This window comes from Monodon monoceros, unplaced genomic scaffold (genome assembly GCF_005190385.1).
Source record: "Monodon monoceros isolate NGI ecotype Baffin Bay Population unplaced genomic scaffold, NGI_Narwhal_1 Super_Scaffold_8, whole genome shotgun sequence".
In the NCBI taxonomy this organism is placed as follows: domain Eukaryota; kingdom Metazoa; phylum Chordata; class Mammalia; order Artiodactyla; family Monodontidae; genus Monodon; species Monodon monoceros.
In genome coordinates, this window is record NW_021703785.1 from 57,268,399 (window position 1) to 57,281,683 (window position 13,285).

Consider the following 13,285-nt stretch of genomic DNA (forward strand, 5'->3'; position numbering starts at 1 on the left):
ATTTCCATAGGTAAAACCATAAAAAACATAACCAAACTGCTAACTCACTGTAAGAAAGTCAACTCAAAAATGAGCCTTGTTGTCCTTCACATAGGTTATTTTACAATGAACAATAAGTAAGAAAGGAAGATTTCCAAAAGCCTTTCATAGAGCTTGCTAATTTAAACTTAGTCACAGGTACCTTCGTCCAAACTAAGAAAATTAAACCATCACATTAAAATAAATTTCAAGAAAGTTCAGAAATTACCATTCTTTTATGTTTTATTCCAAATAGGACTCACAGATAGAAATAATGCAATCAAAAAGTACACCTGGGCTTCCCTGGTGGCGCAGTGGTTGCGAATCCGCCTGCCGATGCAGGGGATACCGGTTCGTGCCCCGATCCGGGAAGATCTCACATGCCGCGGACGGCTGGGCCCGTGAGCCATGGCCACTGAACCTGCACGTCCGGAGCCTGTGCTCCGCAACGGGAGAGGCCACAACAGTGAGAGGCCCGCTACCACAAAAAAAAAAAAAAAAAAAAAAAAGTACACCTACGGCAAATAATTGGGCCAATAAGATTCATTTTTAAAAATCAATGGGATGGAGATTACATGAGTATATGTATTTGTCAATATTCAGTGAACTGTTCTCTTAAAATGGGTACATTTCATTGAATGTAAATTTTAAAATAAAAAAAAGTACACCTAAACGTTCTACTGTATTTGTTGCATCCCAAATAGGCCTCTTCCCACCACAAAATCATTGATTACCTTCACAGATATAATAAACTACAAAGCATATCATTATTGTTATATATGTTATGATATCAAATCCATTATAAAACATATTACATATGTCAAAGTACCTTCCAATCAATGCCCGCTATCCCTCAACCATTCCATTTTAAAATATACTTCCTAGATGTAATTAGAAGACACCACAATTGCATTTTGTACTTGAAGACCTATAGAAACAAGTGAAAATCAGTGGACAAAGTATAAATAAGAACTTTCACTGATCATCCTTTTTCTCAGTTCAAAATGACTAAGAATGGACCTGTTTTTATAAGTTTTGTTAACAGAGTTTGAGGGAGCACCATTTTCAAAAATGAACAATTTACATATAAATGAAAAACTTGTAAGAAGTGTTTTATGTACCCTTACTCATTTGGAAGCCTTGATCAGACTTACATCAGAATAAAAACTCTTTTACAAGAAAAAAACCCATGTCCTTGGGAATTGCTCCTTAATTCTAATGTATTGTAACCACTGAAACAATTTAAAAATAGAACTAGTTTATGAAATTAGGAAGACATACAACTACCAATTTATTATTATAAATATTAACCTACTAGACTACTGTTCCAGGAAAAACAACCAGAAACTTCATTCACAGTAATGTTTCTGTTGACAGCTCCAGTCATTTGTTGGAGTTAAAATTTTCTACATCTATTAGCTAATAAAGATTGTCAATGGATAATAATTTTACATTTGAATTTCATAATCTCAATTTATAGCAGAGATCTGAAGCTAAGTCAGTATTCTCAAAGACTAGGAAGTGTAATCAAAGTATCAGTTCTCACTGAAATTCACAAATGGCTATTTTTCACAACAGAATTATCAAGGGAAACTTGTAATTCTTTTTTTGGGGGGCGTGTCTTTCTTTTAAGCACATACATATACAAAATAATCATCAAATTTTGGTTAGATACTGTTACTGGTATTAAGGCAAAGTTTATAGTTACAGTGTGAAATACAACCATTTCATAGCTTCAGTAAGCCCTGTGCCTATCTATAAACTCTCAATCTATAAAACATTAACATGGGAGAGTAAAGATGCATGTGATTTAGCTGAAATTATCTCTCATCCTATAGACTTCCAGGATTGTAAAGTTCTTCTGGATGGGTAAGTTAATATGACCTCTCATCCTTCCACAGCTGGAAGAGACTAGATGAGTTTCTGCTGGAAATTTAAGACATATAAGTCATAAAATTAAATATTTATTATTTCATTTAGAAGCAGCAAAGATTTCATCTTAAACCAACTATTTTAATTATCAGTGGAACATTAAGTATGTCCATAATTAAAAAGCATGCTAACAGAGATTTTTTCCTTGTTAAGGAAATCTCAGCTAAATATTATCTTTAAGCTGCATTATAAATCTATACATGCATGTACACAGATATCCATACCTCAGAAATGGAAAATTGTCCCAACTATTCCACATTATTTCATTCAATCATTCAACAAATATTTATTAAGCACCTATTATATACCACTTGGAACTACTCAAAATCATTACTTTTAAAATATGATTTGAAATAGAACATAGAAAGTATTTTTTGATCAGATGGAAAGGTTTTTCTGCCACTAAAAATCATCTAAGTATAATCTGCATTCATTGTATTGTTTATTTCATTACATATGTTTACTGCAGTACTAACTTTAACATTTTATATCTTGGCCTTTTAGAGAAACTTTTTTTAAAAAATTGAAGTATAGTTGATTTACAATATTGTGTTGTTTCAGGTATACAGCAAAGTGATTCAGTTATATCTATATATATATTTTTTCCAGATTATTATCCATTATTGTAGAGAAACTTTTAGGGCCAGCGTAACTAAACTTAATTTGGATAGACCTAATTTGAGTTTTCCGAATAGGCCACATTTCTTCATATGGGTCCTAGTACACATATGCAAATACATAATTCTTCTGAGTTAAAGTTGACACCTTACTTCAGAATGTCCCATGTACTCAAGATACCAAGCTTGTAAATTGCCTCCCCTCATCACCATCCCTACTCATTCAAGATTACCCCCAAGTTACACCACAGTCTTCTCTTTTTCTCTTAACAGTTAGGCCTATTCTGTACTACTATTGCTTTGTTTGCTTCTTAAAATTCAATTCTTGGCTCTCTCTTTCTCGTAATGAAAACTGTGTGCCCCTAAACCCCTTTCCTTTTTGGGGTACCTTGGAAAAACTACTCAGTTCCATTTTTGTAAACCAAAGAAAGAGTTCAGTCCCTAACTGGTAACTATTTATTAGGTACCTACTTATATGCCAGACACTGGGCTAGATCTCAGAAATGGCTGATAAGCATAAAAGCAATGGCTAGAAATATTCCTGTAGCAAGGAAAAGAAAAATCACTGATTTTAATATAAGATTAGATCTCATAAACAGTACAATTTATCTTGGAAGCTCATAAAAGTACCTAGAAATGCTGTTTATAAACATACTGCTTTTCTTCAAGTATTAATATTTAGGAAAAATAATGTCTTATTCAACCTGTAATTGTTTTTATATTTAGTTTCATCACTGTAATTGATTTTCTAATATTTTTCAGGGTGGTGATGGTTTTTGTATTGTGTAAGTGAAATATAAACTTAGGCTATAATAAACACCAAGCAATCATTATTTGTTAAATTGTTTCCCAGAGAAGATGGTTCCCAAATTCCCAACAACCCACTCACAAATAAACTTTTAAGGTACAAAACACTTGGAAATTGGGGATGGCTTATTTTTTATTTCTATATTTACAATCCTATAGGCTTAAGAAATGGTGCCACTACTAAGATAATATCAATGAATTACTAGTTTAAAATAAAAAATTATTTGGAAGATTGTGAAGCTATGTGCAATCTTCCATCAGTCTAAGGATTGAGTGTGGGAAATTCTGTAAAGAAGTAAAATTTGGTTTGTGATATAATAATCTCTATTGTATTTACTTTTGACTTCAAGTATAAGATACTAGTCCTAAAAAAGTTTTCACAGACAAGCTGAGTTTCTTTTTATACACTGGTCAATAGGTTAAAAAAACTCCACAAAACAAAACCTGTTCTACAGGCTTCTGCACACATACAGGAAATATTAGAGAAAGTACAGTAGTTTTACATTATATCTAGAGTACAAACCCTTTTAATAGGTTCATTGACACCTTGCTTAAGTTTTCATTTCTGCTAAGTTGTTCTGCCTTAAAGGACTCACTTGAATCAATAACTAAGGACATCTTTTTTGAGGCTGGCAAACTAGAAACATTGCTTAGAATGATGCAACTTTAAGCAATGACTCACTTTTGCAGCTAACAATATATACTTCCTTCTTACACAGAAGAATGATTACATGCCTTCCATCGATGCCTTTAAAAAAACATATAAAATTAGCATACAATCTCCCAAGTTAAGATTGTACAAATGAAGTTTTTATTGGAATGTGAATATATATTTTAAGAGTTTTTTCTTTTTTCTCTTCTCTATTGTTTACATACATATATGCATCTGGTTAAAATAGTTCTTCAGCAGAACAACAATATTATATAAGAGTTTGGTGCCAGCTATAAGAACAAAATAACTGCCTTATTCCTTAATTTGAAATGTGCATTCATTTTGTATCAAATGGTAAGTTTGATATGTAAATTGTCTAATTTTTATTTTCACTCCAGAACTTTGAAAAAAATCATGTGTCACTTATTGGATCTAACAGAAGCATTCAACATTCAAATTACATATCCCTTTATTTAATGGCATCATTAACATTTCTAATTGAATTATGAGGGAATGCTGTAATTGATAATATCAAACATCACAATGATTATTTTAAATTTACTGAAAATAGATGGAATGAGGTAACTTTTGAATTTTTATTCAGTTGAAAGAGAAACATGAAAAATGGTATCCTGCCACTATTTTATTTTTGGAAACTCTTTGTAAATAAAAACCCATTTCCAAAATAAGATATTCCATGGACACGGAATAGTTGGTAATGATTCAAGTGCCTTAGGCAACAGAGAAGTATTGTTTTGCAGTTGTTTTTTAAAACCTCTCCTAGTAACAGCAGTTTATCATGCACAAAGAAACAAGGTAACAGCACAGTTTAAAATGAAAATATAAGCAATAACTGTAAAACCTCAGCTAAACTAAAGGTTATCATATTAATTCCATCTCTGTGAACCATTATAAGTAACCTGGTTGATACTCACCAAATGTTACAGAAAAGCCCAGGCTTGCCTAAGCAACGAAAAGTAGACACGTGGTGAGGTGCTGAAGACAGCTCTCTCTGGGGCTCAAAGCACTTTAGATGAAGTAGCCTTTATCTTCCATTTAATAGAGGGTGCCTCCTATTACCAAAGCGTGGAGAGAAGAGTTTCCACAATCCTGTCTTGACTTTCTGTCTCCCTCTTTGAAGAGTAAGTTACCACCGGAAAAAGTTAGCAGAAAATGATCACTGAACACTCACACAGGGCAGCTGTAAATTTCCACTCTCTTTGCTTGCTCTCAGATTCCAAGCCTTGCTTGTCTCTTAATCTGTCACAGGCAGTTCTGTTTCTGGTCAAACCAGCTTGCTTATGCGTTCTCCTCTCCTCCTCTAATGCACTCTTTTAGATACATACCACACAGTCACAGCTCCCTCTTTTTCTTCCTCCTTCCCAATCATGCAATGTCACAAGAATGTGTGTAAAGCAATTAAGTTGAGGCAAATTTAATTCTTGGCCAAAGGAAAAAAAAAGAGTCTAGGTATAAACAAAATTTTTTTCTCATCACATTTTTTCCTTTTAAGTCCTATACTTGTTCATGCATGGTTTTGTCAACAAATCAAATTGGCCTGACCATCTTGTTTAAAAATTGAAATAACAAAGGCATGTTGATAGTGATAATAACAGATTCATTTGCTAATATGTTAGATTCCCAGGGAAGATGCTATTCCCAATCATAATAAGAAAGTGTAGCAAGTAAATACACAGTATTATTAATTTAATCTTGAGATTTTAAAAAGCAAGGGAGGTGTTAGAATGAGTATTCATAATTTAATTTCAGTGTAATTTTGTGAAAACTTAATTTATTAAAAAATACGGTATATTTTGAAACTTAGAATCAATTTAGTTATAAAAAGGAAATTATAAAGAACATAGAGAAATATTAACTCCAAAACTATTAAATGGAGCAGCTTACACCATTTATGTGCAAACCAAATGTAACTATTTGGTGTAGAATGTCTCCCCCTCCCTCCCCACCCCATCACACAAAAGCACTATTTGTCAGGATACGTAATACCTCTTCAATGAGAATTTTAAAAGCTAAAGGTTTCAAAAAACATTTTTTCATTAATATACATGTATAATTATAGAGTAAAATTTCTTAAAATTATGGATCTTTCTGCAAGGTTTGAGGATGAGGAATTAGGTAGAAGGCTGAGTGGGATGGCTAGTGACAGGCTTAGATGGCCTTTATTAGATTCTTTGGAGTTAAAAGGTAAGCTTGGAATACATGCTAGCTCTGTGAGGATGCTAGTCAGAGCCTGCTTTGGGGTTTTCTTTTTTTAATTAATTAATTAATTAACTTATTTTTGGTGTTGGGTCTTTGTTGCTGTGCGCGGGCTTTCTCTAGTTGTGGCGAGCAGGGGCTACTCTTCGCTGCGGTGCGTGGGCTTCTCATTGCCGTAGCTTCTCCTGCTGCACCAGCTCTAGGCGTGCGGCTTCAGTAGTTGAGGCACGCGGGCTCAGTATTTGTGGCTCAATGGGCTCTAGAGCGCAGGCTCAGTAGTTGTGGTGCACGGGCTTAGTTGCTCCGTGGCACGTGGGATCTTCCCGGACCAAAGATCGAACCCGTGTCCCCTGCATCAGCAGGTGGATTCTTAACCACTGAGCCACCAGGGAAGTCCTCTGTTCCAGTTCTTTAGTGCCAAAGACTTTTAGGTTCTCTGTCTCCCACTATGTTTCCACTCAAAAGTCTTGTGCTCTTCTAACAGATCTCCCAATTATAGAGCTGACAGAAATAGTTGTTAGACCTATTATTACTTTATTTAATCTTACTCTCTGCAGAACTAAAATATCTCTAAGAATATGAGCTTAAATTAATTGAAAGGTAATTATTTGTACTTAGCTGTTTATCCTTATGAAAAATAAGTGAATAAATCTTGGCTTTATTACTTAATCTATATATCATATATATTAAATATATATTTCTTAACTTATATATACTTATTTTAAAATATATTTCTTTATCTGGCTTATTTAAAGTACAGTTTAGAAATTTAAATATGTTACAAGGAAATTTTAACACCTAAAAATTAGGCATCAAGAAGACTAGGGCTTCCCTGGTGGTGCAGTGCTTGAGAATCCACCTGCCAATGCAGGGGACACGGGTTCGATCCTTGGTCCGGGAAGATCCCACGTGCCACGGAGCAACTAAGCCCGTGCGCCACAACTACTGAGCCTGTGCTCTAGAGCCCGTGAGTCACAACTACTGAGCCTGCATGCTGCAACTACTGAAGCCCATGCACCTAGAGCCCATGCTCCGCAACAAGAGAAGCCACCACAGCAAGAAGCCTGCGCACCACAATGAAGAGCAGCCCCTGCTCACCGCAAGTAGAGAAAGCCCGTGTGCAGCAACGAAGACCCAACACAGCCAAAAATAAATAAATAAATAAATAAATAAATAAATAAATAAATAAAAGAAGCTTAGAGATTAGTCTGCTGTTTGTTACTTCAAATTAGTAGTTCTGTAAATCTGGAATCTTATTTCCTATTTTTAAAGAAACAATAAATGGAAATTATCCCCAAACCCTAAAGGGTATTAAGAGCCTACTATCTTCTTAAGATTATACTCAAAGAGTTCTGGTATAACTGAAGAAGTTCAGAATTTGTAAGGGTAGAACTTAGAATAACTATAAGGCTGATTTTTCAAAAGTCACTTTAAAATTAGACTTTATATCAATCTGTGATGGAGTCTAAGGCACAAAATAAAGACAAGGCATTTAATACATAATTAAACAGATTGTCTGCATATGAATGTATGTTTACATTTGATTCCTACTAAATACCATTTTTTAAAATGCATACAAAGAAATCACAAAAAGTGACCTTATATTAGGCCACAAAGACATCAGTAAATTTTCAAAGGAGAAATAGTGCAAACTTCATTCTGTAAATACAACACAATAAAACTAGAAGTTATTTTTAAATTTTTCAGAAGATAAGCAAACTGTTCTTTAAAAATACCCTATTAATACATGAAAATTAAAAAAGAACATTCTTTCAAAAATTATTTGGACAGAGAATTAAAAGTACAATTATAGGGACTTCTGTTTCAGACTATGATGGAGTAACAGGGACTAGATTTACTCTTCTATCTTACATAATTAAAAAACTGGACAGAACTAATAAAACAATGGTTTTCAGACACTGGACACCAGGCAGCTCAGCCCAGTAATCCCTAAGAGAAAGGAAACAAACAAAGGTAAGCTTCACAATTGTCCCAGTTTGCAGAGCAGGAAGGGGAACCCAAGCAGAGCATGGCAGTCTCCCTGAGTTCAAAAGACAGAGTTGATAATTCAAGAAGGCCAATGTGGCTAAAATTCACAGGGCAAAATACCAGAGAGGGAGAGCTGCAAAGAGAGCCCCAGAGATCTGCAAAAAGTTCCCTCAAATCTTCACTGAGAACTGATCAGTGCACATCCATGAGAAAACTCTCCAAGGCCAAGGAAAGAACCACTGGAAAGAAGCAGGCTGAAGAATTCCCACTACACACACAGGCTGAGAATAAATAGGTCATGTTCCCAACAGTCAGAATAAAGAAATCTCATAATAAATGGGAGATTGGGTTGAGAACTCAGAAAAATATTGCCTCAGTAGCAGGACCAAATTAGTCCTAAAGGTTGTTCTGGTCCCCCCCAATAGAGGTTACAAGTGAGCTTGAAAGGATCAAATTGTTTCCAAATAACTTAAGTGTATCCTAGAGAAGAATTAAAAATTTTTAGAAATCTAGCACACTACAACATAGAATCCACATGTTTAGCATCCAGTCAAAAAGTACCAGGCATGCCAAAAGCAGGAAAACACATGCATAATAAGGAGAAAAACTTATCAATAGAAAATAGCTCAGAAATGACACAAGTAACAGCATTAGTACAAAAAGACATTAAAACAGCTATTACAAATATACTCCATAAGTTTAAGAAAGTATAAAAAAGCATAAGTATTGTTAAGGAGAGCCCTGGAATATATTAAAAAGACACAAATCAAATTTCTAAATATTAAAACCACAATTTCTAAGATAAAAATTACACCAAATAGGATGAACAGATAAGACACTGCAGAAGAAATAATTAGTAAACTTGAAGACAAAACAGAAGTTATCAAAATGAAACACTGAGGGCTTCCCTGGTGGCACAGTGGTTGGGAGTCCGCCTGCCGATGCAGGGGACACGGGTTCGTGCCCTGGTCCGGGAGGGTCCCGCATGCCGTGGAGCGGCTGGGCCCGTGGGCCATGGCCGCTGGGCCTGTGCGTCCAGAGCCTGTGCTCTGCGACGCGAGAAGCCACAACAGTGAGAGGTCCGCGTACCGCAAAAAAAAAAAAAAAGAAACACTGAGGGAAAAAAAAGACCCAAAAAAAATTTTAACAGAGCATTCCTAACTATGGGAAAACTTCAAGCAGCCTAATGTATGCATTGTTTGAGTCCTAAAAGGAGAGCAGAGAAAAGGGGAAACAGAAAACAATGTTTGAAGAAATAATGACCAAAAATTTTCTAAATTTAATGAAAATTAAACTGAGAGAAATGAAAGAAGAAAAATACAAATCTACTACTATAGTCCAAGATATAAATACTCTTCTTTCAATAATTCATAGAAAAAGTAGAAAATCAGTAAGTATATAAAAGACTTGAACAGCACTAAAACTAATTTGATCTGATATATATCAAACATACAAACATAGGAAATATGTTCTCTGATCACATTAACCTAGAAATCAGTAATAAAAGATATGAGAAATTCCCAAACATTTGGAAACTAAATAGCACACTACTAAATAATCTATTGGTCAAAGAAGAAATAAAAGCAGAAATTAGAAATTATTTTGGGGAATTCCCTGGCAGTCCAGTGGTTAGGACTGGGCACTTTCATTGCCATAGACCCAAGTTCGATCCCTGGTCAGGGAACTAAGATCCTGCAATCCATGCAGCATGGCCAAAAATTGAAAAGGAAAAGAAAAGAAAAGAAATTATTTTTAACTGAATGAAAAGGAAAACCTAACAACAAAATCTGTGGGATGCAGGTAAAGAAGTATTTAGAGAGATATGTTTAACATTAAGCACTTATATTAGAAAAGAAAGCATGCCTCAAGCTAATGACCTCAGCTTCCACCTGAAGAAACTAGAGGCGTTAAGCCCAAAGCAAGCAGAACCAAGCAAATAATAAAGAGCAGAAATCAATAAAGTTAGAAACAGAAAAACAATGAAAAAAATCAATGAAACAGAACCTGATTATTTGAAAAGATCAATAAAATTGCTCAACATCTTACAAGACTGACAAAGAAAAAAAGACAAAAATATCACTATCAGGAATGAAACATTAAACCATAAAAAAGCTATGAGAAAATACTGATATTTATTTGATCTCAGGGTAAGATAGTTTTTTCAGACCAGATCTATTTAAGAATAATGTTTTAATTTGTTAAGCCCTCCCTCCTCTTCCTTTTTAAAAACTGATTCTGGACTTTTCAAAAAACCAAGACAATTCTGTTATAGAAACTTTTGAGAATGTGTTTTGTGGTGCCATTTAACTTGTTCTTCTATCCCCTGTATTTCCTATAAAAAGGAAATTAGCTCTGAAAGCATAATAAAACATAAACATTTTTTACAAGATAAGTTCATAATGAATCACACCAAGAGTCAACAGTCTCATTGTCCCACTATTAGTGATCTATGTTTGATGACTGAGTTAGGGTAATAATAGCACATTTCTTTATTGAAAAGACATTTCCCTTTTTGACTAGCTAGTAGGGTATAGACTGATATTTTTTTCAACCTGCAAATATGCAGTTCTCTCTCAGTGCTTCCTCCAATGATTTTAGTATTCATTGGTGATCCTTCCCTAAATCAATTACTTCACCAGGGTTGCAAACTGGTAATTTTAAAAATTCTGTTCTTTCTATGTATATTGGCTGGCACTGTTTTGTAGAGAAGAGCTTCTCCTCAACTATACTTCTAATTGTTTAATTCTCTTTATTTAATTACCAATTTTGAGAGTAGGAAGCTAGTAATATTCACTTCCAATGGTGGCAAATGAGAGATACGTTTTTTTGGTGGGGGAAGTCTTTCTCTTCTCTTGAATATCACTGTAGGTTCACAAATTTTTATAAATTCAATGTTTCAATCAATTACAGGCATTATTCTTTTTGGTGCTGTCCTCGTAGCCTGGGTTGCCCCCCAAAAGCAGGGTCTGAAGCAAAAGCCTCATGTAATATTATTTTAATAAGAAATCCAATCACAATGAGCAGGAATGAGGAAACATGGGAATAAAACAAAGAAGGAATATGTCAGCCAATATGACGATGCATCATCAAGCTGGCCACCTGTTAAATCTATCAGACTGAAACTCTTAGAAGCTATATGAACTGCATTTCAGGATCACCCCTAGGGTTCGGGGGGGCAAGGGTGGGAAAGGAAGAGGAAGAATTTATCTACTGGTTCTCATCTTGGATTGATCAGAGTCTTTCCCCAAAGGGAACTAACTCCCCTACACTTGAGTTTAACTCCTCTATTCTTCCCGGTTGCACATGTGTGGGTCTGGGCACTGAGTGGACCCCAGAGCAGTGGCCACATGGAAGCCCTGCGACACGTAGCAAAGGGCTTGCAGAATGACAGGAGATGAAGCTATTAGGTTATGCCTGCATGAGGGTTTGCATAGAGGTGAAATGAGACAAGTGAGTCCTAGAGGATCTGCAATGGTATATAAGAGGTATCTAAAACAATTGCTCAAACTTCCACAAATTAGGCCAGCGGGAGTCCTTTCAAGATAGCTCCTACATCCTTCTGATACAGTTTCAATAATCCTTGAACTTTCATTGCTTTCTTGTTCAACACAATGGTGCAGGCTCACCTTGTATTTACTTTCTCCCAGATCTGGGCCATTTCTCCAGGGAGAAGTTTTCCAAATGTGAGGAACAGTGCACTTACCCTTGCTCAAAAGTGTTTACTTACTGCATCCAGCTCCAAGATCTCTGTTGGTTTTATGCTTTTTAATCAAATTTGAAGTAGCTCCTTATGGTCTAGCATTCTATGGCTCAATTATAAATTTACTCCCCCACCCACCCAGGACATCTAATAAACAAGGCAAAAGGAACACAGGATACCAGGAATAAATACTCCCACATGAAAAAGGGTAAGTGGGGAAACATTAATCTATAATATGTATGATATTTTGCTGGACAGGAAGAGCAAGCTTCCCTGCCTGGGAATGAGTTCCTTAGCTACCAAACTGGTTGCCCCTTGTTCTAATCTCTCTAATCCCTGGGAGAATCCTCCCTATCAATTGTCCTCCAACGTCACATTTGAGAGGGTCATTGTGGATGGTTCATGACTGACAGCTTTCCTGCTGAAGCCAGTCTACTTGTTTGGGGGCCAGATTTAGGGGTCTGGGAGTTGCCAAGGGATGACAGAACTTTATTTCTCAGGCTTGAATTTCTTTGACAATACAACAGTCTTGGATTATCATTTGGCTTTTAATCACTTTGCCTTTTGTCTTCTACTCATCAAAGCCAAAAACTGTTGAATCTGTTGTGATTTTTGTCTCTAACCAGCTTCCTTGGTCTGCCCATTACTCAAGCCCCCAGGTTAAAATGCTTCCTTCTTGGTCTCTTCTTCCAATAAAATGGGAGAACTTCCCCTTACACCCAGGCTGCATCCTATTAGATTGCTCTGTATTCCGGGGTTGACTGCCCCACAAGGCAGAAGTAGAAAAAGATGCTTGGGTTTTCAGGCTTCTCCTAGATTTTAATCATATCTTTCTCACACTTTGTGCCTCCCTACTTTTGCTCAAACTAATTTAGCTCATGGCTGTGATCACACTGGAGAGACAAATACACGGGCATAATGCTTAGGAAGTTCTTAGGCTCTCAGGTTCTGTATATGCCTTTTTAGTTATCCTTTTCCATATGAGCTCATTATCTCTTACTCAGAATCCTTTGACTCAAATTCTACCCAGGTGGAGCTCTGCAAAATCACATGTTGCTCCACTTGAATGATTATGATTCATTTCATTAACCTGTGACTTTGCTTATTTACAATATCATTATCATGAGGAGGGTGGCTTAAAATCTGGCAACTGGAAGTGATGTCTGGAAGGTCTTAAATAGACTTTCTCCCCCTCACCCGCCTTTTTTTTCTATTTTACTCATATCATTGGGTCATTCAGCATTTTTTATTGCAAGAAGGCAGAAATTTTATAGCCTCCTTTTACCCTTACCTTGCGTGCATTTTCTTAAAGACCTCTTAGCCTAGTACACTCATTTATTACTTAAATAAATT

General features: G+C 35.6%; 1 protein-coding gene across 3 annotated transcripts in view; it reads right to left on the reverse strand.

The window, feature by feature from the left end:
* The window catches only part of CAB39L (calcium binding protein 39 like), a 98,408-nt gene that overhangs the window by 56,878 nt on the left and 28,245 nt on the right, over positions 1-13,285 (reverse strand). The window contains exon 1 of one of the 3 annotated variants that reach the window (XM_029210539.1): positions 4,962-5,357. The exons of the other annotated variants lie outside the window; for them this stretch is intronic. The gene's annotated coding sequence lies outside the window, so the exon portion shown is untranslated. Of the gene's footprint in view, positions 1-4,961; positions 5,358-13,285 lie in introns of those variants that run through there. 3 annotated transcript variants of the gene reach the window in all.